Below are 27,831 nucleotides of genomic sequence, written 5' to 3' on the forward strand. Positions count from 1 at the left end.
CAAGACCGAAGGAACGGCGGTTGAAGAAAAAAAAACCCGGTAAAGATAGAGCACTAAAAAACGCTAAAGACTTTGCTTAGCACAAAAAAATTACTAAGAAGATCAAGAGAAATTGAATACAGCTTCAAGTTCAAGTCGTAAAGAATATAGTTTGGACATTTCAGTGAACGCTCAGAGGGTTAAAAATATTTACTTCGATTTCCATACCCTTTCTCCTATTTATATCGTATCTCTATCTTCTTCTCCAATGGATATCTTCGATCGTTGCCGCTGGTTTTCTCCATTTCGAAAAACAAGTTGTCCGCGCAGATTTCGAAAGATCGGCACGGAGGCAGGTCTGAAACAGGTTTGAAGGCGACGTTGACGAAGCGCTGGCAAAACTCGTCCGTCCCTTCTATCGTTCAACTCCAGCGGGAGCCTTTTATTCCCTTAAGTACCTGTGAGGAGAAGAGGTCAGTGCACAGGAGAACCTGTTCTCCGTAACAGGTACCGAACGGATTTTTCTTTCTTCGTATGGGATGATCGATCATACCATCCAGCGGCTAGTTTGATTTTAAATAGAAGCGGAAGGTGTTGCAGTGAAAATATGTTGTTGGATTTAAACGATGTGCATGCGACTGAATCGTTTAAATAATAGAAGATTGCCTTTTTTTTTATCGAATATTTTTCTTTATGATTCGACACATTCACCGCGAATCCAATTTTACCGTCAACTAACAAATGATTTGTATACGATTGTTCGATATTTTCATTCGATGGTAGTGTTAAATGTCTCTTTTCAATTTCGTCTTTTTTTTTTTTTTTATTAGCGTTTTCCATTCACACGCTGTTGTATTTATTATATCGAAATTCGCATTATTTAACAACGCGTACTTTCGAACGACACAATGAAAATGATACGTAGAAGCCGATTAAAAAACGCTTCGTCGGGAAACGAAGATGTGTGTAATATTAGAAAGAAAAATTCGTAATTTACGAGATGAACGTTCGTAATTTCCTATATCGCAATGGTATTATACAATTTCAATGAAAACTTCCTTACGAGCCGAATATTTCATTTCCGTGTTCCGACCGAATAATTTCTCTGCCGCGTGTAATTCGCCTGTCGTTAACTATTCTCGAGGTTAATTAAACCGTATAACGTAACATAATTCGAACACACCGGATAAAAGCGTGTGAGGAAAGAATGAAATCTGTCGTTAAAAATGGTGGCAGCTGTGGTGGAAAAGAATGGGTATAAAACGAAGACCGAGCGAAGCAATTTCGATAATTGTATTCAACTACCGTGTTTGGCTCGGGGATCCTTTCTTCGGTTCTTGTTCCGTTACAAAGAAAGCGGTACCGTGCACGAGCGTTCAGCCTCGATGAAAGAAGAAGCGTTCACAATGCAGCCGGAAACAGGTTTCGGGATTCTTAAATGGTTGGCACCTTGCCAAGCTTCGTAATACGTCTGCGACTAATGTTTCTCGTTCCTTGTCTCGCTTTTCCTCCCTTTCGTTTCTTTTAACGGCCGGGGCTATCTGCCGGTCTGTTAATTCTCCTCGTCATGACATCAGCAGGCCCCCTCGTAAACAGCTCGTTTTTATCGCTTGGCCCGATGAGGCCTGATGAGTTGACGACCTTGATGGTGTCGCGAGCGGCTCATCTCTCTTTAAGACGCGGCTTCGGTCTATACATTCACACTCCAAATACACACACTTGGATCACACGGTCGCTGGATCCGCGAATCTCGTATGGTTGTTTTCACTCGCCGTTATTTCGCCGTTATAGCGGCGAAAATGGTAACCAGTTGATATCTCGAAGCTTGCAGCGTACTTATGCGTTTCACATTCGCATACAGGATACCACAATTGCGAAATCCATTCGCAATTCGGAGTACGCACGAATACACCAAATATTTCTATCGTAAACTTTATGGCTTGATAAACGAGTCTTAACCCTTTCGCTTTGGCAGTCCAGTCCGCCGAAATACCGTCACTGAACGGAAACGCGCGCCAGAAATACGCACAGTGTGCGTGGTTGCTGTATATACGTTTTCTTAAGTCTTAAATAACGATAATTCTTGTAAGAACCGTATATGAAATATCGTTTCACTGCCAATGGATTTAATAGATTTTTTAACATGAAACAGTATACGATCGTTTGGATGTTTGAAATATATTACGTGAAACGTTTTGATGTTGTATCAACAACGAGTAACTTTAAGAACTGATTAATCCTATATGTCAATAAAATCAACAGAAAATGTTCTGCCGATAACGAAATATTGTTGACTGCAGATAGCATTTGTATATGCATCATTTGGATTTGCACTTAGGATTCGTCGCGGGTGCCGTCTATAAGCGGCGCTCGAAGCGAAAGGGTTAAATGATACTTTTCCATGCACAACATTTTTCATCGTTTTATCGTTTCGGTACGTTTAAAATTGGTCCTATAACGCGTTGTCTGCCACGCGTGTTTTCACTGAAATCTCCGTCAGGCCACGCGTGCTACTTATCTATAATAAGTATTAACTTATTATAAATAATTAGCCATGTTACTGCGCCACGTCAGAAAAATTACTGACAATTCTCAACGCGAGAATTGATTGTAATTTTAATAAATATTAAAAAAAAAAAAGGCCACGCGTGCCACAGTACCAAGCGTTCTCTGCTACGTACTCCCATCGATATTTTAGTAATGCGAGTAAATAATTTTTTTAATAAACCATATTACTTTTATAACAATTCAATAGTTTTATTATTTCCTCTGGAGTATCTTTTCAAATACCTACGACGATCCTTCGCAAGTCGTCAAATAAGCGTCACCCGAATACGGGTGACGCGGCCCTACCTGAAACTTTGCTGTCACCCGAATACGAGTGTCGTGGCAGTCAACGTGATAAATAGTCCCTACATATTTTCTGATTCTACGTAAACGTTCAACTCCGCTGCCAAAGATATCGAAAGAACGAATGTTTGGTCAATTAGTTGATGAAGTCACAGTGAATTATACAGGGTGGTTGGTAACTGGTGGTACAAGCGGAAAGGGGGTGATTCTACGCGAAAAAAGAAGTCGAAAATGTAAAATAAAAATTTTTCGTTTGAGGCTTTGTTTTCGAGAAAATCGACTTTGAATTTTCGCTGGGTACGTCTCGTTATAACGGATCTCACTGTAGATCGTTGTCTCGATGGAAAAATTAAAAAAAAATTTTTATTCTATATTTTCGACTTCTTTTTTCGCGTAGAATCACCCCCTTTCCGCTTGTACCACCAGTTACCAACCACCCTGTATATCAAGGTGCGAGTTATAAACAGCGGAGGAAATCACAAAGACGTATGTCATAAGATATTGCACGTAGCAGACATTCGTCTGCTTAATGACGTCAAGTGGAAGTAATCGGAAGGAGGCGTTTTTTTTCAGAAGAGACGAAGCCACGACGGCTTGTTACAAAACTCCGCTGATTATCCAGGGAATTTCCGTGCTTTTTCCGCTCGGTGTGCACACCGAGGAGGGATATAGTTGGCTGTAAGGAAGAGGGGGAAGCCGTTTGACTTGCAAATCGCTTCGCGTTCCCTCCTCCCGTTTCTCCACGCTCGCCTGTTTTCCTCTTTCACCCACGTTCCTCTACGCGGAATGCAATTACCCTAATTGCCAGCACTCGAAGCAGCGCGTTGCGTTAGGGGTGGTCGTTATCGGCCACCACGAATTACATCGTTAAGCAGCGAGCGCAAGCACGCGAACGCTCACGAGATCAAAACTTCTTCTCTTTCTCACCGCCTTTATGAAATCTCGCGTCGAAAACGAGACCTCCTCGCCTCGCCACCATCAATATGCAGCACGTCGCGTCCTTCCTTGCATATTCAGTCGCGCGTTAATTTCAATTTATGGATTTGCTGTTGGCTGATACGTTTATACGCATGCGGTGTGCACTACGCGCGGGTTAATGTCGCTGCCGACTATGGCATTCAAGGATACGTTATGTGATATATATACAGGGTGTTCCAACACGGAACGTTGCAGTGCATAGCTCAGAATGTTTCTTCGATAGATACAAGAGATTAGGATCTTGTTTTTGTTTGTGCTCGGATAGGCTGATCTTGAGAAAAGAATTGTCTTTTTGAAAAGATCGATCCATTCTGCGTTGCCTGTAAATAGCTCGAATAACGCTGGCTTGATAAGATAAAATCAAATCTATTAGGTCGTCTGAAAAGTTTCTTTCGTTTTATAAGGAAATGATGCGCAAGATTTTCCGTGTTATATTATTTTATCGAATTACGTATGATCCATTTTGTTTTATCAAGATAAAAATCACAACGTTCGACAGATTAGGTTTCATGTTTGTGTAAAGATGCGTCGTTGCAAAAGACGTGTCTGTTAAAGAAAGACACATTCCGGACAATTTAATACTTTTCTATGTGTTATAATGTACGTAATATATGTGTAACAAGAAGAAGAATTTACGTTAGAAGCCAATATAATATTATTTATGCGAAGAAGAAAAGATAGAGCTTCCTACGAATTCTTCGAGTCGGTGTTTAAAGCTGCTTGGTAAGCGATCAGTCTCCGGTTCCTACCTAGCAGCTTCGTGCGATTTCTCGCCTTTTTTTTCTATTGCCTCGATTCCGGCGATTCAAGTCGGTGAAGTGGCGTCGGCCGGCTCGTCAAAGAACGAAAAAGGCGAAGGTCGAAACGCGGGGAGAGAAACCGGTTTTTAAATAGGCACCGTAATTGTTTCCACTGCTCGAACCAGAGGGATAAAGCAGGATTTCTGGTCGATGTGTAACAGGCCTGGCCATTAAAGCTATGCAGAAGGAGCCTCGGTGCCGTTGTTCTTCTCTTCTCCATTTTTAGAGTGCTCGTGCAATTCGGCCCGAGGCAAAGGCTCGTTCAATCGATGGGCTCTCATCGAACCATTCGCCGAGATGTCTGTTTTGCTCTCGAGAAATGCTAGCGACTTATTCGAACCTACTAATTTCGCTGCTTCGAGTTTTCTACGATTACGAGTTAGAAACGTTGCCTGTTTCTTAGGGATGAACATGTTAAATCTCGGCTTGCAATGCCCGAGGTGGTCGTGAAATGTTTTCCAGAGATCGCCGCAGTTATTTTTAGTTGAAGATTTTTTTAACACGAACTAAACGCAATAAAGTTAAAAGTGTAAAAATAAAGTTAGAATCGCAGTTTAAAATATCTGTTTCTAGTGCGTTTTTCTTGCTTCTGCCACATAGAAAGAGATGATAAAAGGAAATCGTAATTTAAAAAGGTTACGCGGATCATCGAAAAGCGTATTTTTCTTCGGTTTCAAACTTTTCTTGGTATTTTCTTTTTATCGACAGCTATTGATATCGAAGTAACGCAAACAGTTCGGCGAAAAATATTCTTCGTCGAAGGCTCGACTGCGAAACCAGGTCTTGGCGCGTTATTTTCCTGCCTCCCGTTTATTATGCCACCTTTCGCGCGAACAAACGTACCGGCACGTCGAGAGTCTAACGAGGGAAAAAGAGAAACGAAATTCTCGATTCAAGGCGTCTCGACGCCCGCGTTTCTACTTGTCCACGGAAACAAAAGTTTGTTGTTGTTCCGCAAATAGCCTGCCAGTGCACGTATACTCGTATAGCCAGACGCATCTGAAGTGCATTTCAAAACAACGGTTGCTCTATCCCCTTTGTTATTCGATGCGAGCCATCCTACTGAAAACTCAGAGAAGCTAAACTTTCCACCTAAGAACATTCTCCCACGATCGACGATCGATTTCATGGAAATCTTGATGTCCCAGAATCCAATGAAATTTTATACCGAAAGTTCACGAATCGCGTGTCGTGCGATTATGCTCTTCCGTATGATAACATTTTTAAATTACGGAAAAGATGCGTATCAACCTGTAATCTATGACTCGTCGATTTACTGATATCGTTAGCTGGAAAGCGATATGTCGTGCAGAAAAGTCCTACAATAACGTAAAACGTTGAGTCACGCATGATCTTTATGGCTGTCGCTAGGTTGTCGTCGCATTAGTGATTGTTGGTTGAAGAATCCAAAGGGAAAGATGTTCGGAGACACGTTCTGGTCGTGTCTGGTACACACGTGCGAGAAACACAATCCCGAACAGCTCGACCCGACTCAAATGTCCTTCCTCGTAGAAAGGGAGCGAGGGCAATAATCTTGAATATCCCCTGCGAAGTCACCGGAACGTGGAGTGCATTAAAATGCAAAAGGAACGTGGAGGGTGCTTAGGCAGCACATGCTCTTAATATCTTTTCACTAACCATTCTTAGTGTCCGCTTATTCGCTTCTTATTAATATTATATATTGGCCTGTATGGAGAATCGATAAAGGAATTTTAATTTATCACCATATTAGTCGATATCTAAATATATATACATGCTATGTTGTATAATTGCAAGGGGTTAGAATTATTAATAACGATAACTCTATAAAAAAAGTTTTATTGGATTTTTCGACGTTGACGCGTTGGTGGTGGTTGGGGATGTATAATATCCTTTACATTCTTCGTCAGATCTCAATATCTCAGACATTCGACATTATATACACGTGTATATAAGCTTACGATCACCACAGGGTGTCTGATATTGGATGATCGTGTTTTAATAAATTTCAGAATTTCATTATCCGCCTGTGATTAACGTTCAAATTCTTCGAAAATAAATAGCTGAAAAGCTGATTTATCGCAAATAGACGATATAAATAGTCATAGAGTGCAAGGCAAATTTGAGGAAATAAATTTCTTAATATCAACGCTCTTCAATTTATAGAGTTTAATTTACGAGCAACTGATACAAATAATTACATAAATGAAGTTATATATTTCTTAGGGAAGAACATATGAAGGAATAAAAATAAGAGAGAAAATTTGAAATGACAGGTGGTAGTGTAATTCGTTAATTTCCCCGGTGTATAGAGACAGACAGAATGGTGTTGGACAAATTTAGAGCGCCGCGACGATTCGAACCGATACTCGAAATAATCTACTTGGAAATGTCCTGACAGCTTTCAAGCACACAGCTCATCGAGAATCATCGGATCGATACGTCGATCCTCGTCGCGAGAAATAGATAATTAATCGCCGATCGCCTCCGTTTTAGTCTCGTTCTCGTCATCCGACTGTCATTGACCAACGTTTCAACGTCGATTCGGAATCCCTTTGTTCCACGTGTCATCGCTAATTCCCCTGGAAATAGATTTGTCACACGACCAAGAAACTTCCATATCACCATCGCAGTTTCAAATCCAATGCGCCGTGAAAAATTCTCATCGCTTCAGAATTTTGTCGAAAGATACGAACACCGTTAAAGAAAGAAGGCTGGTGCAGGCGAAACAACAACACAAATTACAGACAGCACAATTGACCCTCCATTGGCAAATTGAGTCATTTACACGCTCCAGTGAAATTTCGCTCGTGGATTTCTTCAAATTTATTATTATTTTTCCTAAAACGAACCTTCTGAACGTTCGACCTAAAAACTTATCGCATAATATAGCAGAGATTTCATCAAGTATCGCCAAAGTTTCATCACATTTTGCGAACGTAGAATAACGCAATAAAGGAATTAGGCGTTGACGCAAACAACTCGGTTTGATCGCGTAAGATGTCAAAGTATGCTTGCCCATAGAAGATTACGAAATACCACTTCGACCACTTATACACTACATTCGAAGATACCCAATACTCACATCCACGTTCCTCGTGCCATTTTTTCCGTCTCTATACGATAACAGAAATCCTCTTTGGAAAATTGCGTTTTTCCTGCGTTATGATAAAATACGTGACGTTACTACTTGTCGTTTAGACGCATCGCAAACGACGAACACGAGTTTCTATCCAAACTCGATCGCGCTATGTCGCAGTCGTATAACCGACCTGTAAATCGACCGATCGAATCCCGCTCACGTAACGCTCTCATAGAGACATTCGGCCGTGCCTGCATTATATGTATTTACGATCGATCGGAACACGCGGCTCGGTTATTTTTCTCCTCATTCCCCTCTCTCCTTGACTCCTTGTCGTATCCCCCTCTGTGGATACCAACTACTATCCAGATCGCGGGCACGGATATCTGACTAAAGTCACGCGATCGTAATGCGGTGCCATTAACCCAGAATTCCTGGGCCACGAGGACGTAGGAAGAACGCCATCTCGTTCCCTCTACCGGCTCTTTCCACTTTCTGCTTCTTTTTTTCCTCCTCTGTCCTTCTCTCGCTCGTTTCTCTGGTTGCTTGGTCCACTGCGCGCGGGGCCCTATTTCGCCGTGGATGGAATTTCAAGACGAAACGGGTGTTAACCTTGAGTAGGTATGCTGACTCCACTGACCGAGCAGGGTTTAGAGTTACCTCTCGACTCTGTCGTTCGACAGGGACGTCGCTGGTCGACGATTATTCCGAGCTAGAGCTCCCTGAGGATGTATCCTGATCGTTACCATATTTCTTGCTCTGGTCGTTCCTTTGCAAAGCTGGAAAGAATAGCGCCATTAGACGATACAATTGTGCCGTTCGGATACTTGTTTCGTGCTTCGCATACCACGCTGGTTTTATGCAGAATTTGCAAAATACAGAAAAGTGATCTCGCGAAAGCTATTTTTGAAACTGACTTGGTATTTTACTGCTATTTGCGTCATCGTTCTAACAACAGATTTACGCGAATTTGAGAATATGCGATTATGAGTATCGAATATTAATTGCGTTATCTGTATAACGAAACTGAAAAACGTGGAGTTGGCTATTCTGTTTTTTTGCAGACTCGATTGCAATTGGAGCTTTCTTTGTACACTTGACACTTTGACACATAATGGAAACGGTTAAACGACGACGATAATGTCACGCTATACTTTGAACGCTGATACGGTAACCCGTGCTATTTTTTAGAAGCCTCGGTTCATCCGTTATCTTGCTCCATCGAGGATAGAACCTCGTTTCTTACGTTCCCCTTCTCTCTGTTTTGACTCGGTTACCCTTTACGCTCTCAGTCCCTGACACGACAAACCTAATCCCCTCCGACCCACCGCTCTGCGAAGATTAGATCTCGTGCTCGCGCAACCCTGAAGAGCGTAACGCAATGGCGGCTATAAAAACGAGAAATCTCAAGGAAACCTCTAATGAAATTTTGCTTCGAATCGCTTAATTGCCCGATATTTATTTTCGCTAGCGAATACAACGAGTATATTTCTTATCAGATTTTTCTCCAAGAAATCGCTATTATTTATCGTATATCTTTGTATTGGATTTTTCCTTTCACTTAAGAAAATGTCGTGGGTTCGACGCGTACTTTGCTAATAAACCTGGCAACCGTTTTCCATTAGAACTACGTATATACCAGATCTTTCTACACGAGAGCTCGCTTCGACCCACCATTGGCGTTTGCCATATATCTGTAAGTTTCGACGAAATCGTTGTAAAAGCAGCGCTCGGTCTTTCAGTGTCCAATTTCGTTGCAATTGCACGACGAACGAACACTTTTCTCTGCGAGGTGTACGTGAGAACATTTTCTGGTCGGCGATGAAAATAACAGGAGAGGGAGCAAGGTCGATTCGGGCCACGGTCGTTAAAGCTCTCTCTCTTTCGCTGTGGTTGTCGAGAAGGGACAAGGGAGAGGAAACGGAGCGAGCAGCGTGTCGGTCTCTCCCCTAGGATCTCCGGATCTGGTCGGTGCCAGTTTCGCAGCGCACTCGCAGAATCACGATCGATCGGATCGTGGGCGGTCTCTGAATCCGGTCGAGGGAGAGAAACAAGCTACAACCAGATTCGCCGAAAACGGGTCTGTTGCCTGCGGCAGCCGTAAAAAAACCGGCTCTACGCGCGGCTGAAACACGAGGACGCTTCTCGCGAACGCTATGCACCGAATCCGTGTACCTGCCGGCAGAATAAAAGCAAAATGAACACATCCGTGATGTCCGGTCACGAAGTCCGAGGGGGAAAAAATTCACTCTGGTCCGTGTACCGTACCAGCCATTACAAGTCGTTAACGCGAACGATGGAGATGCTGTGTCGAGGATTTCTGCGCTTTTTTTTTTTCTTTTCTTTGTTTCTTTCCCCTTGCCTCGTTGCGGCGAGAGTACGGAACGTTTCACGAAAACCAGGTTAATTCCTCGGTTGCGTAACGCGAGCGAGTAATAACCAGTGAAACGTTTTATCGCCGTTGCTTTCTTCGCCATCCTTTGCCACTTTCCGAGGAACTCGTTCGGGGAGATAAATCGAGTTTCCGATGAAAATCGAAACGTGCCAACATTTTACGAATTTTTACGAGATATCTTGTTGTCGATATAGCACACGAGCAACAAATTAACATTTATAACTCCAAATATCCCTGTAACGTCGCAAAAATGCATCGCTGTAAATGCACTAGGATTTCTCTGCCTAATCGCGATAAGAAATTAAGAAGGAGTTAGGTAATTGTGAAAAATGTCTAAATGCGAAAGAAATCTATCTATTGATCTATCTGTGCGAAGTATTATATAATCGAACTATAATCATTTTCTGAATGTTAGCTAGCAATGCAATGAAAACTATGTTTAGCTGCGTAGATCGATGATACACGATCGTATTTAATATTTGACGCGTTAGAGGCCACAATCTCACGCGGTGTCCGTACCTGTGTCTCTAATGATAACAAACGCGCGACTGACCCACATAAAGCAGCTGCGGTACTGAAACCGCGATATCGCGTTTAATAGAAGATCGCTCGTAGTTCGAACGTCTTGGTGCGAAGTTGAATCCGTAAAAAGCACGATAACGGATACCTCTTATCCGACCACCCGTGCCGTGCAAACCAGCGTATCTCATTCCAGCGTAGCTCGCAAAGCTTACGGTATCGATTTGGTGTTACAGGGTTACAGCGTTACGAGGCATCCAATACCGCATCGGATATCGCAAAACCAGCACGCAGTTCAATTAGGATAGCAATTACGGGACAGGCTGCTGCTAGTCCTGCAATTTCGTCACTGAATCATTCCTATTGGTTTCAGAGTATCGTTTAACAGGGGTCGGGACGAATTCACCGATCGGTCAGAATTGATCGGTGCTTCTGGTAATTGTTTTGCGATTTCGTTTAAAACGGGGAATTAGATGTTATAGAAACACTTGTTGCGATCGTATCGCTGGTTAGTACGCTCTTCTCTTAGTTTTCGCGTAGCCAGAAATAATTCTTTGATCGAGTAAACCAACATTCGTATCTAAGGTAAAATGTTGGCAAAGTCGGTGATAAGAGGAGAATAAATGTAAAAGGTTTGTAGATTAAGTAACGTGTCAGTGAATCGGCTTGCTTCGAAATACCGTTTAAATATGTAATGGAATTCTTCGATCGAAGCCATGAATTTTCGTTCAATTTCTCATAGCCTGAAGGATTACCGCCTGCATTATTATTGTTATCTTTCTCTTTGAATGGGATATAAATAGAGATAGAATAATCTTCCTCGCGTTCAAAGTGTCGATTAATCGCATTTCAAATTCTTTATTCTCATTCAACAGTTTCGATATGATTCAATCGAATCGACTGAATTTTATTCAGCAGATTTAATCGGTATTTTAATGCCGTGTATATCTTAACCAGACGCTGTAAGAAGGCGTAGAAACACATAAATTTCCCATGAAATCGATTCGAACGGATATTTTCCATTTATTTCCCACTTGTTACCGCGTCGTGATTTCATACGAGAAAGGATTAATCAAGCACGAAGGGGGGAAAAAGACGAAGAGATTCTGTCTGTGATCAATCTTCGGCGAGGCATTCGTTCGTGCGACCGTAGTTGCGCACAAATTCTTGCGCAGAAGCAAACAGAGACTCGTGGCACACTGGAATCCGGTTCGCCGCTTCCAGTTCTCCACGCGATTCTTCCCGTGCGCCTTCGTCTTTCCCTTTCTTTCCATCGGCGTCGCGTCCTGGTTCAGCGAAACACGCCGAAAAGACGCGACAGAAACGAGGATCGTTGACCTCCAGGAACGCCCGAACTTTACCTTAGAACTATTCTCGTCGCGTTGCCCTATCTCGATCTATCGTCAGCCGAGGCGAGTGCTTCTCGCGGAACGGTTTCTCGTTAATCGCGCAGCGTATTGTAAATACGAATACTTTGGAATACTCGGGAACGTAAACTCACGACGTAGTGTATTCTAATCCCTGACGTAGAAATTCCACGGTGTTTGTTATCTAGCAAAATGTTGTTATATTATTTTCGATTCTCTCAGCGGTTCCACTTCGTTACAATGAAACGGTTCATGGATTGTTTGGACAACGCCGCTACTTCGGCATAACAGAAAGTTGGGAAGAGGAGATTCACACAAATGTAACGATGAAAGGCAGACGCGAAGCATAAACGAACCGATAAAATACCGCCTCGGAAACGGTTCAAGAATTCGCTTAAATATACGAATTTCAAGTGCTGGCTGTGTGCGCGGCGATGCAAAACGAGCTCAGTCGGAAATCTTCGGAAGTGATCGTAGTCGTGCGTTGATCTTCGGCAATCTTCGTGTGCACTCGCAGCTACGCGCGAACCTTCTCGAGTATCTCGAAAATCGGAATTGCCGTGTGATGTGTGATGTGTTGCTCGTTTCTTCCTTCTTAAAACTATTTTCCTTATGATTAATAGATTGAATGATAGATTGATAATTTGATGAATTTGGTGAATTAGATCGGATACGATCGAATACGGCCGGTGTGTTCGAGCAAATGCCGTGTGAATTTCCGTCGAACGTGCATCAACGCTGTCGAGATTGTGCTAAGTGGAAGCAACCGTATTTTGTGACGTGATGATTACTGCGACTAAAAGGGATTACCTTCGACTGAAAACCTAGGTCTGGATTCTTAGGTAATGTGCTGCACAAACTCTTACTGCCGTTCGATCCGATTAAAGTCAACGCGAAGCCTTTGAAAGAATGCCAGCGAGGAAACAAGTGACAAGTTCCTATTGGCGTTAAAAAATCCTCCGCCATGATTGTTTCCGATCATTAACGAATTTATATCATTCGACATTATCTCGCGGAATTTACTATACGTATATTTGATCGTGTTTCTTCGTAAACGCGTATCGGGTTCTTTGTAGTTTTGTAAAAGTGTCTGCGTTTCGAAAGCATCAAAATGCTAATTTGTTTTATACACAATAACCTATAAAAGTATTTGGGCGTCGAATACTTGTAGAAATTGTTTAAGAATGTATTATGTATCTTACACGAAATATATTAAAATTCCATTAGAACTATTAGTAAGTTTCAACTATCATGGTCGTATTGGTAAAGTTTGAAACAAATTTGAGGATATATATATAGAAACTACAAGATATTTAGTGCGAATAAATACGTATTTCGCAGAAATCACACGAATATTCAAATAACGTATATCAATCTCTTATCAGGCTTATGTTTGCAGTAAACGTGTTGTAAGTTTTATATGTACTTTCAGATTGGTTTTATCAATATAATCCTGGCACTGATATCTCGTTGCAGTATTAATGAAATTTTTTAATGTTTTATATAACACACGCAATATATACATATATATATAAAAGCAATTAAATCGAGTCACACTATCTCTAAAATTCGAGTAACCCGTTATTACACGGATGTTCTTACTTTCCATTGGGTCACGTCGTTTGGAGCAGGTGCTGTGTACACATTGCAGAGAGTAACGGTATACCTGTCTGGTGTTTTGTGGACTATCGCGATCCAAGTAATACGTCGACTCTAATCGCATTCGATCGACTTTCGATTGTTACCAAATTAACCTGCAGTGCTTTGAGCTCGAATTAAGATCACGTGCCCGGTGAAGCACGAAATAAAAACAGCCCAGGGACTCGAAGTAAAATCAACACACGCCTACACGTATACACACACACGCATAGTGTTCTCCTACACCCTAAGTTGAGCCGCGAGCAGAGGAACGGGAAGAGCAGCAGGTGGTGTTTGGAATTTAAACACGGCGAGGATAGCTGGCCCTTTAAGCGGCTCCGTTTAAATTCCAAAAATGGAATTCCAAATGTCGACGATAGGACGATCTTTATACCGCGGACGTTTAAAACGTCTACGATAAAAACGAGTTCACGTTGTGTACGGGTTGCCAGATTTATTTTAGGCTATAAATAAATAAATATTCGAAAAGCAAAAAATTGCAACAAAGTTGAAATATCGTAACTATATCGAGATTGAAATAATTGCTCTAATTCGCAGTAGACGCTCGTTCGTTAAGTCCATTACGCTTACAGCTCGATTCACGGGACAAGTTGCATCGAATCGCGAAAGCAATTATCCAGTATCCCGTAATTGGTCGATCAACGGTCGTTTTCTTATAAAGACATTAACTTCTCGAAGCTGGTTCGGCTTGGGATAGGCATTCGTATAAGTTTTTTTTCCTCCGGTCGAGAACTCGAAATCCTTCACGTCCCCGGGTCATACAGAGAAGAGTAGAGGAGAGAAGAGAAGGCGAGTGTTGCGCGCGAGTATTCGATCGTGCAGCGTCTCACACATTCGCGCGAGACGGAACGAGGACCCCCGGGGAACCCAGAAGCGGTCGTCCTTCGACGAAATAATTGCGGAACACGAGCCAGCTCGCGCTCTCTTGCCATTTAATGGCGGTATTCGCCGCGCGTACACCGTGCAGTCGTTATCCTCGATTTATGGCCAAGCCTGGCCTGAATCCTTATGCGGCGTTCAGTTAGGTACAGGTCCGCGGGAAAGGATAGCGGATGGTTTAAAGGAAGAGTCAGAGGAAGCCATAAGTCCGGTATATGGCCGTTACTCTCCATTTAGAGTGGCGCCTCCGCCGAGATCAATTTCTGCTCTCTACAGTCTCGTCTCTGAAGAGTTAAAAGCGTGCCGCTCAATTTCGTCCACCTTCTAATTGATTTGCTTTTTTCCCAGCGAAGCTCGGTGATGATTACTTTCAGCGCCAATTTAGGCAGGAACAGCACCATTCTTTTGCTAATTGCGTTAATTACGAATTGCGAAATTTGTTTCTGTTTCTGTTTTATAGAGTATTGGTAGCCTATAGTTTCTTCATCATAAAAATATCATTTCTCGGTGTCTTTATTACGTAGTAATAACTCTATTTATCTAAACTCGTTGCAGAACGATCGCAATACGATTAGATTCTTCTCGTTTGGACAAGTGGGTTCCATATTTCAGTTCACACAAGCGAACACTGAAAAACGTAGTTCAGCTAAATAGAATTCCAGTATACTTTTTAGTCACAAAGCTTATTTTTAGCGACAGAGCACAAGATAGATTCTACTCTCCCTCATGGCTGCATTTCTGAATCGTCGAGCTCCCGGACCGCGCAGACGTGCATCTTTTTTTCTCCCTTGGAATGTACGCGTTCGAATAAAAACAGCAGTCAAAGCTACAACGCCACTTCGTGGGAAAATTTATTTGTTTGCCTCGTCGCGTTCAAAGCGAGTATTTATTTCATAGAAACTGGGCCTTAAATCGTCGCGGCAATAATTCCTAGCGGAGCTCGCAAAGGGAAATCTTAATATTTCTATAAAACGTTGCTTATCGTTAAACACGTACATAATTGCTTTCTGCCTGCGGGAGTATGTTATCTTCAAAATGCTGGAATATCTTCTACGATTCGAAGGATTTTTCGAGCAACTCGTTCCGAAGTGTCCAGACGACCACGACTGCTGGTAACGCTGAAATATGGAAGTTGGTCGAATTTCGTGTACTTCGATACGAATGTTCGTCGAGGCAAAACCTTGAACTCGAAAGTATGTTTTCAAGGACAGACGGCATACTTATTAGCCAGATACATCAGATATAAGCAGTATCTTGTTCTTGCTTATATGCTGCTTTGTGCAACCCGTCTCTATGGGAATGAACATCAGACCGTTTAAACGTTCCTTTTAGACGCGATGCTTGCGCAATGCTATTCGCGATGCAATCGGCTTCAGCCATATGAATATGTAATGCATGCGCTACGCTTCGCTCCGTTATTGGCACGTGTGCATCGCTATCGAATTGAAACGTACGTAAATCATGCTTACGATAACTCGACGCAGCTAAATTTTCCTCTCTAGTTAGTCTGGGTTTCACCGTTAAACGAAAGCTTGTCATTTGATCGGCTGATAGATAGAAATACATGGGAGAAGCGCGTGGGTTTATCCGCTAGCAGTTTTCCAGGAGAAAGTCGCGGTATAGCATCTTATTAACCGCTTGACGCTCACATTTATTTCCACTCAAACGGTAAATTGAAAGATAATCAATCTTTTCTTAGTGAAATTGCCGAGTAAATTGTTTCTTCCTCGTAGACACAAAAAAGAAAAAGAAAGAAAAAAATAATTCCGCATTAGTATAGAAATGTTACTAGCTTATTTCTGTCAAACTTTAATGCAACATTTGAAAACTGCGACAGGATCTGATTTTCAACTAAAGTTGAAAGAATTTCAAATTATTACGTACCAATATAACATAATGGAAAGTATGCGTGAGAAGTCTAAGCTGTAGATTTAATATCTCAAAGTATTATTATCGATACTAAAATTACTTACTTCAATAACTAACTAAATCGTTGATAAAACCATATCGATAGATGACTTTGCGAGATAGGTTCGAGCTTTAAAGGGATTAAACCCTGTGGAATTAATTTCTGCTGGGTTTTAAAGATTCCAGATCAGCATCTGTATCGGGCAGGTAGGGTGCAAACTTGCGCAGGTATTCTGCAAACAAAAAGCTCTCGGAATGAGCAGGCCAGGTTTCACGGTCGATCCTCGAGAAAGCCGAGAGATAGGAGAAATAACAATGGCGAGCGAGTAAGTCCGTGGTGAATGTTTACCTTCCCTAATTAAATGAAACTTCATCCTCTTCCTTCCAACGTGCCTCCTTTCAAACGCGAACACCATGGAACGTACAGACGATGCTCTGGTCAAACCATTGACGCTGCGAAGGAGGAAGGGAGGCAGAGAGGATCGAAACGGATAAAAAAGTGTCGAGACGGAATATCGTGGCGGAGAGAGAAGCTGAATAATTTTTTGCGCCGGGAGAAAAAATTCGCGGGTAACCTTCCGCACTTTTTCTCTCCCACGAATATAAAAGCCTGCCGTTCGCCTTGCAGAAAAGCGTGACAGGTTGATTCATTTACCTGTGCACCGCGAAAAATGTTGAACCTTCTCGAGGAAAAGAACATGGTCTAGCTTAGATATCGGTTTTCCGGGACAAGTCACCGCAAACTTTACCCCGCTGTACCTGATAGTCGACAATGAGTCACAGCTACCTTATCGTGCAGAAAGTAAACCAGCCTGATCCACACTTTTTGATATCCAGAACGCATACCGCCGCGGTATATTTTCCTACACGTCAGCTTCTAATTAAATTCCAACACGAAAATATAATGGCATCGTAGTCGACGATGACGTGAACACGCGATGCGTCGTTCTCGCGTATAGCGCCACTGAACGTGCAACGGGTATCGTGCCAGGCAAGTCGAATAAAATTACTGCTTATTAGCAATTGGGACATTCTCCGCGTTTTTACTATTCGTGGATCGTGATCGTGAGTTACGTGCGACGAGATGCATTAAGGAAACGAGGCAAATAGACGATTCTAGTCACGGTACGGCGCGATTCACGTTACGAGCAGCGGGCTTTACGCGCGTATTCCAACAGATGCACCAGTACACATGTACCTACAGATTGTTTCACAAGAAGGATATAAGGCTTTGTAAAGGCTTGTAGCATAGCACTATGAGTGGATACAATATACAATGTTACAATACACAATATACAATGTTCGATCGTTTAATTACACATACGTATCTTATTTTCACGAGCCACCGCAAGTGCTCGAATGAATTATTTTTATAAGCAACATAAAAATCTGTTTTCACGTTTCACAATGTGTCTTTCTTGAAGACGCGAGTCTGTGATAGAGAAATTGCGAACCGACACGCCACCAGTGTGTCTTTCTTCAATATGTAAATTCGATCATCGATCGACACATCCTCCTTATCTTTCGTCAAATATTTGATTTAAGCGTTGTATCGCATCAGCTGAAAAATGTAGCGGCTGGCAAACGTAACATCGAAAAATCTGATTGTAGGGTCTACGTTTCTTACATATCGTTCGCATCTCTCGTTAAGTATTATTCGTAAGGTCAGAAAATCTGAAACTCTTCTTTTGTAACACCTTGTATAAATAGTTGGCATACAGGCACGCAAGTACATAGGTACATAGGTGTATATAGGTATTTTCATGCGCAGCCAAAGCGTAACGCTCGTGTAGCGCCGTGATTAGACACGCCATGGACTTCGCAGAACCGGTTCTCCTTCTTGTCTGTCCTTTCTCTCTCTCTCTCTCTCTCTCTCTCTTTCTATCTTCCTCTCTTTTGTTTCTGCTGGTTGGCATCTCTTTCTCTCTGTTCGTCTCGATTATGGGTCGACGGAGGCGAGAAGATGGCAAGGGACAGCAGACTCGCAAAAAGACTGGCGTTTCGTTCGTTTCGCTGGCGCGACTTTCTCCTTGCGTAATCGAACTGCAGACTTTCTTCTTCCTCTCTGACCGAGCTTCTGGAAAATCGATTTACCAGCTAATCCAACAGTCGTCCTCGTTTTCTCACCTTCTACGCGCTGTTCACAAGCAGGAAGAGATCGATTAATAGACTTGAGAATATTTTTATTCAAACACCGGTGAATTATTAATGAATTGCATAATAATCCGTAGTTAACGTTGCCGTGGGTCGATTTTTTTGCTTGCCAGGGAAACGAAGCGTTTCTCGTTCGCGTAGGAATTAGAGCGATTACGAGGCCGCAAACAGATAAACGAGGATAGAGGCTTATGTAATAATTCGACATGCTTGTTTTTAATTTACAAGTCGATAGGCGAGTTCCGAGAAAGTTTACAGTTAGATACGAATACGTACAACTGTGCAAATACGCGAGTGGAGAAAGGGAAGATATCGAATAAATTCGTTTCCTCCTTCAATCAAAATATTAACTTATTGCGATAAGATAAAACATTCGTTCGATCTATATTAGCTTAGTCCATAGATAGTTCTATTTCTGCACTCATTTGCGTTGTGATCGGTAACGCGACATTAGCATCACGCGAGCGTTAACTACCAGTGCACGATATACATATTTATTTATTTATATATTCACCTTAATTATTCTTTCCATGTTTTTGCTTTTCAAATATTCCCAGTTATTAGATTCTCCAATGAAAACAACAAAGACACTATTTCATTGTTTTTTTGACGTGAAAATGAATAAAAATATGAATGCGCGTAAAGATCCGTCGTTTAATCATCGGTATCGTGCTCTATAGAATTATCGCTATTTCTATCTTGCGAATCACGATGACGCACGATTATGCGTCCATACCGAATACATCAAATATGATAATTATCTGCGAGTTAACGATATTTTCAACTGACTGGTGATTATGCAAGGAACGCGGCAAGATATTCCGGTCCCATTTGTTGCGGTTATTTCCAGTTACTCAACGTGAGTTATATTCTCCGGAGCAGAATCCAGAAAAATGTTGAATTTTTTCTCTACAGTCGCGCTTGCTAATTTGACGAAAAATTTCCCTCGTAAGCGACGTTCGCGTCTCCTCTGTTTGACGTCGCATAAAGTTTCCACGTCGCCATGGCAGAAATTCATAATTTTCCTTAATTAATCAGCGTACCGGCATGACGACGGTTAGATTCCGCTTTGAGAAACGAACCTCGTCCTCGACGCTGGACATACATATTATACATCTACCGACATCTTTGAACGAAGGATCCAGCTGGTTTATCGATCCATTGAAACAAAGCGTTTCACTGCTGTTTAAACGCGTGAAATTTCACTTAGTCGATAGATCTCTTGTTTATTGCTCGATAACTTGATAAAATGTTATTAAATGTGGTATGTACATTGTACGTAAATAATATACTTACGACTAGATGCAAATTCGAGGTAATTCTCCGTAATTGCAGTTCGTGTTAAACGTTAAGTGCAGCTTTCTGTCTGGATGGACGAAAGTGTGTTATTAGTTACAACGCTGCATAAGCGATACGCGAGTCTCCGTGTATGCATTTTCAATAATATCGCAATAATAGGGGTAACGTACGGATGAACGGTGAATGTAATTGGCCGTGATGTAGCATGAGTTTGACGAGCGCGGTGCTTTTCTAATTTTATAGCGGATATTCTATCTCCGCGTGTATCGAATGAGAAAACGATTTTTCACTCAAATAGATTTCCTGTTTCTACGAACCCTTTCAGCTTTTTGTCGTTCGATCGTTCTCGAATTACACGCGTCTAATTTGCTGGAATAGTAAGTTTAATTAATTCTAAAAACGCACTATCACGGTTACATAATTTTATTCGTGTATTTCATTCGTGTATGTTTATCGTTCGACTGGACTAAACGAAATGTCTAAAAAATATATTTAAATAAAAATTAAATCGATAAATAGTTAAAGCGCGTCCCAGCGTATCTTTCGCAACATTTAATGAATTAAATAAGTAGACGAGATAAGAAAGGATTGCGAAAGGCAGACGTAGAGAGAGATAGAGAATGGAGCAAGGCAGACAAGGTCAGCGACACAGAAATAGTGTCGTTAATAACGAAGAACCGGACAAAACGTCCTCATTAGCGTAATTAAGTCGACGATCGTGTAACAAGCTGCTCATTCTGCCAACGCGGATTATACATACAAGCTGCCAGATATCCATAGACGAAAGGTAGACGACGTACACTTCTATAAATGCATTGGTTTCTATCTCGTTGCCACATAATTTACAAATTTCTCAAACGTACATTAAAAATTCTTGAGAACTAGAAGTGTCTGATTAACGAGTGATTTAGAATATTCTGGCAATACTTCAATCCGAGTGCTCGACCGAATCTCCCTAAAACGAATATTTATATTCTTAAAAAAAAAAATCTTATCGAATAACACAGTAGACACCTGACTAAATTATTCATATTTTTCAAAAGCCTAGAACAGTAAAAAAAAAAAGAGGAAAAAAAGAAAAAACAGTAAAGCATAAACATAGGTACAATTTGCCCACGAAAGATAGAAAAATATGCTTACGCACAGTTAAACCTCTTCCTCTCCATCGATGATATTCGTTCAATTTCGAAGAAAAAAGTGCTTGCTAAATCCATCAGAGCAAGGTCTATATAGAAAGAAAAGACTCTGCGGAACGCGCGCCAGTCAAAGGCTTAATCTTCTAGACTGCATTGTAGCAAATTCGCGTAGCCGTGCACGGTGTCGGAGCGAAGTGGATGCGCGTGTATGCGGAGTCACGGGCAGATCGGGTTGGAGCCGGGAGAGCGGGTTCAGTTTGTGACTACTTCGTGAATAATGCATGCCAGCCGCGAGCCCACGCCACCACGCTATATACGAAGATGCCAGACACGCTACTCGGAACCGGGCTTGTATCTATATGGCCACATAAAACCCAGGAGGGGCTTTATGTAGCCGAGCTATATACACGCACACACGTCCATTCGTTACACGTTGAACCGGCGAGCCCGCTCGACTATTTGTGTGTCGAGGCTCGTCGAACCGTGTACTCGGGAACGAGCGAGAGAAGCAGGTAAAGGGCGAAGGAGAGAGACATCGTAAATGCCGTGCCGCTGGGATTCACCGGCGATGCGTGTCCCTCCCGTGGGACACGTGCAGGAAACCCACCGGTGTGTGTCCACGTCCGCGTTCACCTCCACGTTGACGCATCGTATGCGTTCTGTCTGTGTTTCGCTTTTACGCGAGATCGCAAAGGAAAACATAACCTGCTTCAGTCCGCGATCTCCCAAGCGAGCGTGTGCTAGTTTCTACGGCGGACAATAATCATACGGCTATTGAGATGCCTGTTTTTGTTCCTATCCATGCAACTGGAATAGTAGTCCGAGTCTCGGCCACGTGCCATCGTTTTATAGGGAATTTGTAGCAACGATGTTAATTCGATCTGGAGACTCGATGAAAGGGCGTGAGAAATGTGCCGCGTGTGCGATAATTTGACCCGTTAAGAGTCGAACGTTGCGTTAACGTTACGTTTCATTTGCGCTTTTACTAGGAACATTTCCATCGAAATTTAAATTCCGGCTATCGAAGCAACAAATGATGATGCAAGATATGCTCTCGCGTAATATTCCATTTATTTTGCTGAAACTTGGCAACGCTATTATCGTGGCAGCGCGTACATTATCGAGAGAAAAATTTGTTTTGCATGGGTTCAAGTTTCGTATTCGTAGATAAAGTAACGTTGACTGGTTAACAACGGCGTAAAACACGAGCCATTGCAGTTTCACGAGATTACCGGAAGTGGAACGTGTGAAGTATGAGCAGATTGTTTCGCAAAGTTGCGTGCTAGTTTCGCCGAGTAGACACAATTCTATACGATTCCGCGCAGTTTCCCTGTCGCGTCGTATCGAAACTTTGCTCGTGTCGCGCAAGTTTTCCGATTGCTCACATTCTCACCGCGAAATCCCTTAACTTTCGGTAGTTTCCTACGTCTCGTTGAAATTCGAATCGATCTGCCATACAATTTTTGTCAAGGATTTGTAGAAGATCTTTCTACTTATTGTCGGATCTTTCTTTGGCAAATTGAATCGTCTATATTCGCGCGTAATCTTTACTGTTCTAATCTCTCGGAATATCTGGAAAATTTCTGCGATGCTTATCGAATTTCTATTACGTTATGCATTCAATCTTTAAGTGAAACCTTTTGAAAAACACATAGGTGAGATATTACCTGTAGGAACTAAATCTAAATATAAAAATGAAAAAACAAAACTAAGAAGCAATAAATACAATTTATCGTACGATTGCTTAAATTTATCCTGTTAAACCAAAAAAAAAAAAAAAAAGCGAAGAAATACATAGCGCGATGGTCTACGGAATTGCCATTGATCGATGTATAAAAAAATAATGAAAACGTGGATAGGATTATCGAGCGTGTCATCGAAAAAGGGGGTTGTGTTCCAGTGGATTAAATCCTTTGGCGTAGTACCAGAGGACTTTCTGGGGCATGGTAATCGGAGCCCTGGGGGTGTAAGATCGACAGGGTTTCCGGACAGTAGTTTCTGCGACGGTGAAAATGCAGGAACGGTGAAGGGACAAGTCGACAAACACGCTACGATTATAGGAGCGGCAAAAAGGGAGAAGGTAGCGTGAGAGGGAGATGAGAGATGACTAAATAAAATCAATTAAAAAGTTTCGCCGGGTCGGCAGGCAGGGAGAGTTTTCATGAAGTTTTCCGCCGTGCGCACTTCTCTGTGTATATAGCGTGACAGTAGCGAGTAGAACTTGCGCTATAAACTGACGATATACCAACACCAACGAGCAATTCATGGTAGTTTCGCTAACTTTCCGACTTTCGTGTCGAACTTGTTAATGGCTTTCTGTGGCGGTTCTCTGTTACCATCGCTTCGACCGTCCCCTCTATCAGCTTCTGTTTTCCCCTGCCACTCTCTACCAGAACTATCTATGAATTTATCTAACCATCGATATACTCGACTATCTAAGAACACCTCTGTACAACTTAACCGGTACAATAAATTCCCCGTTCGACGTAGGTTTGTCTCTGTTTCTCTTACACAATCCAATGCAACCCTTGCGCTAGATTTCTCCGTAACTGCTTCTCCGACAGCAATCGAGCACACGATTGTCTGGCGATTGTATCGACGTTAATTAACACGGGTCACATTCACTTTTCTCGAGCTCGATGTAATTCCTGTCGAACGTTCTGTACTACACGTTGCCTTCATCCTTTGACGGTGCAACCAAGTAACCACCGATCAGCACACAGGAAGATTTAAAACTGCTATTTTTATCACGAGGATTTCTTCGTTTCTGGCGTTCTATCGGGTTGGCAACTAAGTGATTGCGGATTTTGTCATTGGGTGGTATCGACAAGATCCGCAATCACCTAGTTGCCAACCCGATAAAACGCCAGAAACGAAGAAATCCTCGTGATGAAGATACCAGTTTTAAATCCTCCTGGGTTCGTTAAATTTGTTTTTTTTTTATAAAAAATCGCAAGTTCGTATTTTCTGTATATTCTGTCAATACCGCCTGATGACAAAATCCGCAATCACTTAGTTGCCAATCCAATATACAGAAAATACAAGCTTGCGATTTTTTTTTATAAGAAAACAAATTTAACGAAGATGGGAAAAATATGAAATTAATATGGTTAATTTCTTGACTTTCGAAACACTTTGATATAAAATAATTATAATTCACCGAGCACTAAGAACCGGTTCCTAACAAATCTATATTTTCTTTTTGTTGCAGGTAAGAAAATACTCGAGGTGGAAGGATCGATACTACGTGATTCGTAATTTTCTATTTTCCCCGTAAATGGAAGAAAAATATACGTATGTAGTATTCTATTAGACACTTTGGAGGTTTTATCTTTTCCTCGATACATCGGCCTGCTTTAAGAGAAAGAAATACCTTGAATTTCTGTGAGGTGCGATTCTATCCGATTACGCGAGCAAAGTCTGTGTAAAGTGAAACCGTATAAACGCTGCCGCATCGTTCCTCGCTCCTCTTTCTCGTTTCCGTGACAAAAATCGCTTCGCCAAGCTTTTGGCTGACCGTTCAGGAAGCTGTTTCGTTTATCTCGGCGGAACACGATAACGTCGTGTTTCTTGATACCGACCTCTTTTCGTAAGCGTAAGATTAGACGCGAAACGCGATTTCACGCACTTTTCCAGATCACGTGTTTCCTGTGAAATCTTATTTATCGTTTTGAATTCCATTTTAAAATTCCTCGGTCCTTAGATCATCGCGCGGCGCGCTTACAATCTTCGACATTTTGACATTTTACTGTAACTTCTGCTACGTGCAACAATCCTCAGTCTCTTGTTCTCTGCTATTCGATAATTCTAATTTCCAGGTTTCCTAGTAATACAGTCTAGTATATTATAATTATACATTTAACATTGTACAATTGAAAACAATTTTTGAGAATCTTTACTACTTGGCAGTCTCATCGCACCGGAGTCTTGCAAGCCAAGTGGCAGGTTTTCGCAGTAATTGAGGAGAACATCTGTCAAGTATGACTAGGAGAAATCTCGATTCAAAGTAACGCAGAAACCTGATCCACCTGATTGCATGCAATTAGCAGGTAAAACCTGTTTTGGACCTCGACTCGAAATCTTAATTATAATCTGTGCGCTGATGTTTAAGTTAATATTATAGACTGACAGATACGTGGATACATTCTTATAATAATTTTCCGCTTTCGTTTCTCGAGACACGAACAAAAACTTGGTGTGTGAAATAACAGGTTAAAAGCATTATATAGTAGTCTTGGTTTCGCTCGGTTTCGAACTTTAAACCAGGTCATCCAGACCGAGAATTATTCACGTGGCTATCGGCACACGTAGCTCGTATCAGCATCTGCGAACACCGCGATATTTTGATAACAAAGGTAGCGGATAAATTTAATCTGTTGGCGAGAAAAAAGTAAATGTGCGCACGATTTCGTTACTTTACAAAAGATTATGCGCTAACACGTGTTATATTTAAACGTATCTACGCTGTTATTTCTGTAACCATCGGAGATTCGATGAAATATTTTGTTTAGAGGAAACTTAAGTAGAAGATTTGAATCTTTTTTCTAAATCGTTATTTGCGAAAATTTCAATGTCCGCGTAATTTTTTACGATATTTAAAAATATAATAATATGTATAACTGTATAAAAATGTCACGTTCAGAGACAATAGCGTTTAATCTTGTCCAGATCCCGGAACAATGAAATTCGAAATAACAGGATGATCCGCGTGATAAATCCGGCAAAGCGATTTCCATTTCGATATCGCGCTCGTATCAGCAACCTATATATTTTAATTGTCCAGCTGGAGAAAGGATTACGTGTATTGGAAAGATTCGCGGAGAGCGGCAACTTTCTTTCTCAAGTTGGAATTCCAAGTAATACGACGAAAGCTGAGTCAATATTGACTGGAGTTAAATTCCGTGTATGTAACGATACTTAACCCAGATTCGGCAATTCGTTCTGCGAGAACTCGATGAACCGATAGTTGTACGCGACTAGATCGTTCGAATTTTCCTTAAGTCCATTCAGTTTTGTTTCCAAGAAATCGCCTCGCCATCAATGTAAATAAACGCTGTTGAATTTCAAGAGTGTGGAAATGTAAAAAGGAAACAACTGTCTCCGGATACTTTCGAGCGGCGGTGTATTTATTCGCTTGGAAAACTGCAGCTATATGGAACTAAAAATAGATGGTTTAATAGAGGTTGTGTGAGAGTGTAATCGTTCAAAGGCAGAAAGTTGGTCAAGAGTAACTGCAAGATCATCGGTCGACAAGGAGGATGTCACCATTAAACGCGTGGCCATGTGCAAGATTACGCTGGCTTAAATCTGCGAAACCATTCGTATTTCAACGAACAGCGATCCTAACTTCACGGCACGCCCACCAAGAAACGATACGCGAAATACCGCCTCGCCGAGGACGCGAAGAAATGGCACGGATTTACGACGACGGTTTTACACGATCCGCCGACCTTCTTTGATCGTCATTCATGCCTCGACCACGCTCACAGGCAAGAAAGGTCGAAGAAACGGTCCTGAGAAGATGCGAAGTTTTTGGAGATGCTAGCGGATTCCAACGACCGCCTTGGAAGCGTACAGTGGCTCGCGAAAATATTCCAGCGTAGAAAACGTTTATTTATGTATTATGTGCGATATAAAACATTTCGAAGTTTCATTGGCACCGTGGACACGACTGTCACGACTATATTCATCGAATTTGAAGTCAATTTGGAAACGTATCTACATAGAAACTACAAGCTATATATTAGCCTAGAAACTCGTATACGTAGTTATGTCGCATGCACAGATTTGTTCAAAGCTTTACTGGATTTAGAAATGTTTCATACGAGACACAGAAAGCAAGATAAGAGACTTGTAGCGAGCTTGAGCGTTCGAATATTTTTGCCAGCAATTGTACACGAGCGAAAAGAAAGAAGAGAGAGAGAGAGAGAGAGAGAGAGATTTGAAGAGGTCGAAAGGAAGACGAGAGATGGAGAAAATGGACAATGACGGATAAGTAGTTGTGCGACGCGGACGAACCAGCTGGCCCGACCACTCACGTTTACACGATAGTGATAAATTATTTATCTCGCGACGTTTGGCCAGCGGCCAGGATTTTCCGTCGCTTTCGGCTTTCAGCGATTCTTCGTCTATTTATACGTGTACATGCACGCCGCATCTGTCTTTCTCTGACGTCTCTTTTCCTCCGTTTCTTTCATTCCCTTTCTCTCTGTGCATACTACGGTGTAACCTAAATTCACGGTCTTTCTCGCGTGAACAAAGATTACGAGCGGAAGATTAGATAAGGAGTCGTGCAAAGTCACGCAACGTTAAAAGGATAGAAATGACGAACGATCTAGGTTTCCCTTTTTTTGCCAAGCCCCCTTCACGGCTGCTCTCGTTGCTGAAATCGGATCGACGCAAAAACAGATGTTCCGTTCTCGCAGAATGGTGCCAGTTCCTTTTTTTTTCTCTGTGTGTGTGTGTGTGTATGCGCGCGCGTGTAGAATTGCAGCTCGTTGCTGATTCTGGTGATCTTTCACAGTATTGATTCGCGAAAGTATTTCAACACCTATGATACAGAGCTATTCGAACACTCGCGATAGTACACTCTTTGTCGTAATATCGTCAGTTTTCTGCATTTTCGATCTAATCGAATGATCCATTACATTAAAATAAGCTTCGGTATTCAGCGAGATTTTAATATTCAGAAGATTCGTTTTGCGCTAAATGTCTTGTAACTTGTATATACATTTTCGGATTGGTTTCAACTTGTATCAGTGCGATTACAGTAGTAGTGTTTCATCGTAATACCAAAGAAATTTCTCTTTCTCCCTCTCTCTCTCTCTCTCTCTCTCTCTCTCGAATA

At 41.8% G+C, this 27,831-nt stretch overlaps 1 protein-coding gene and 1 long non-coding RNA gene across 6 annotated transcripts in view; one reads left to right on the plus strand and one right to left on the minus strand.

The window, feature by feature from the left end:
• The window catches only part of LOC117216270 (probable JmjC domain-containing histone demethylation protein 2C), a 233,006-nt gene that overhangs the window by 94,473 nt on the left and 110,702 nt on the right, over positions 1 to 27,831 (plus strand). The window lies entirely within an intron of this gene.
• Positions 18,009 to 21,710, minus strand: LOC117216408. Its single transcript, XR_004489366.1, has 2 exons — positions 20,993 to 21,710; positions 18,009 to 18,472 (listed from the first exon to the last, which is right to left on the minus strand). It is a non-coding gene; the product is annotated as an uncharacterized LOC117216408 (long non-coding RNA).

This window comes from Bombus bifarius, unplaced genomic scaffold (assembly GCF_011952205.1).
Source record: "Bombus bifarius isolate JDL3187 unplaced genomic scaffold, Bbif_JDL3187 scf7180000007973, whole genome shotgun sequence".
Classification (NCBI taxonomy): Eukaryota; Metazoa; Arthropoda; class Insecta; order Hymenoptera; family Apidae; genus Bombus; species Bombus bifarius.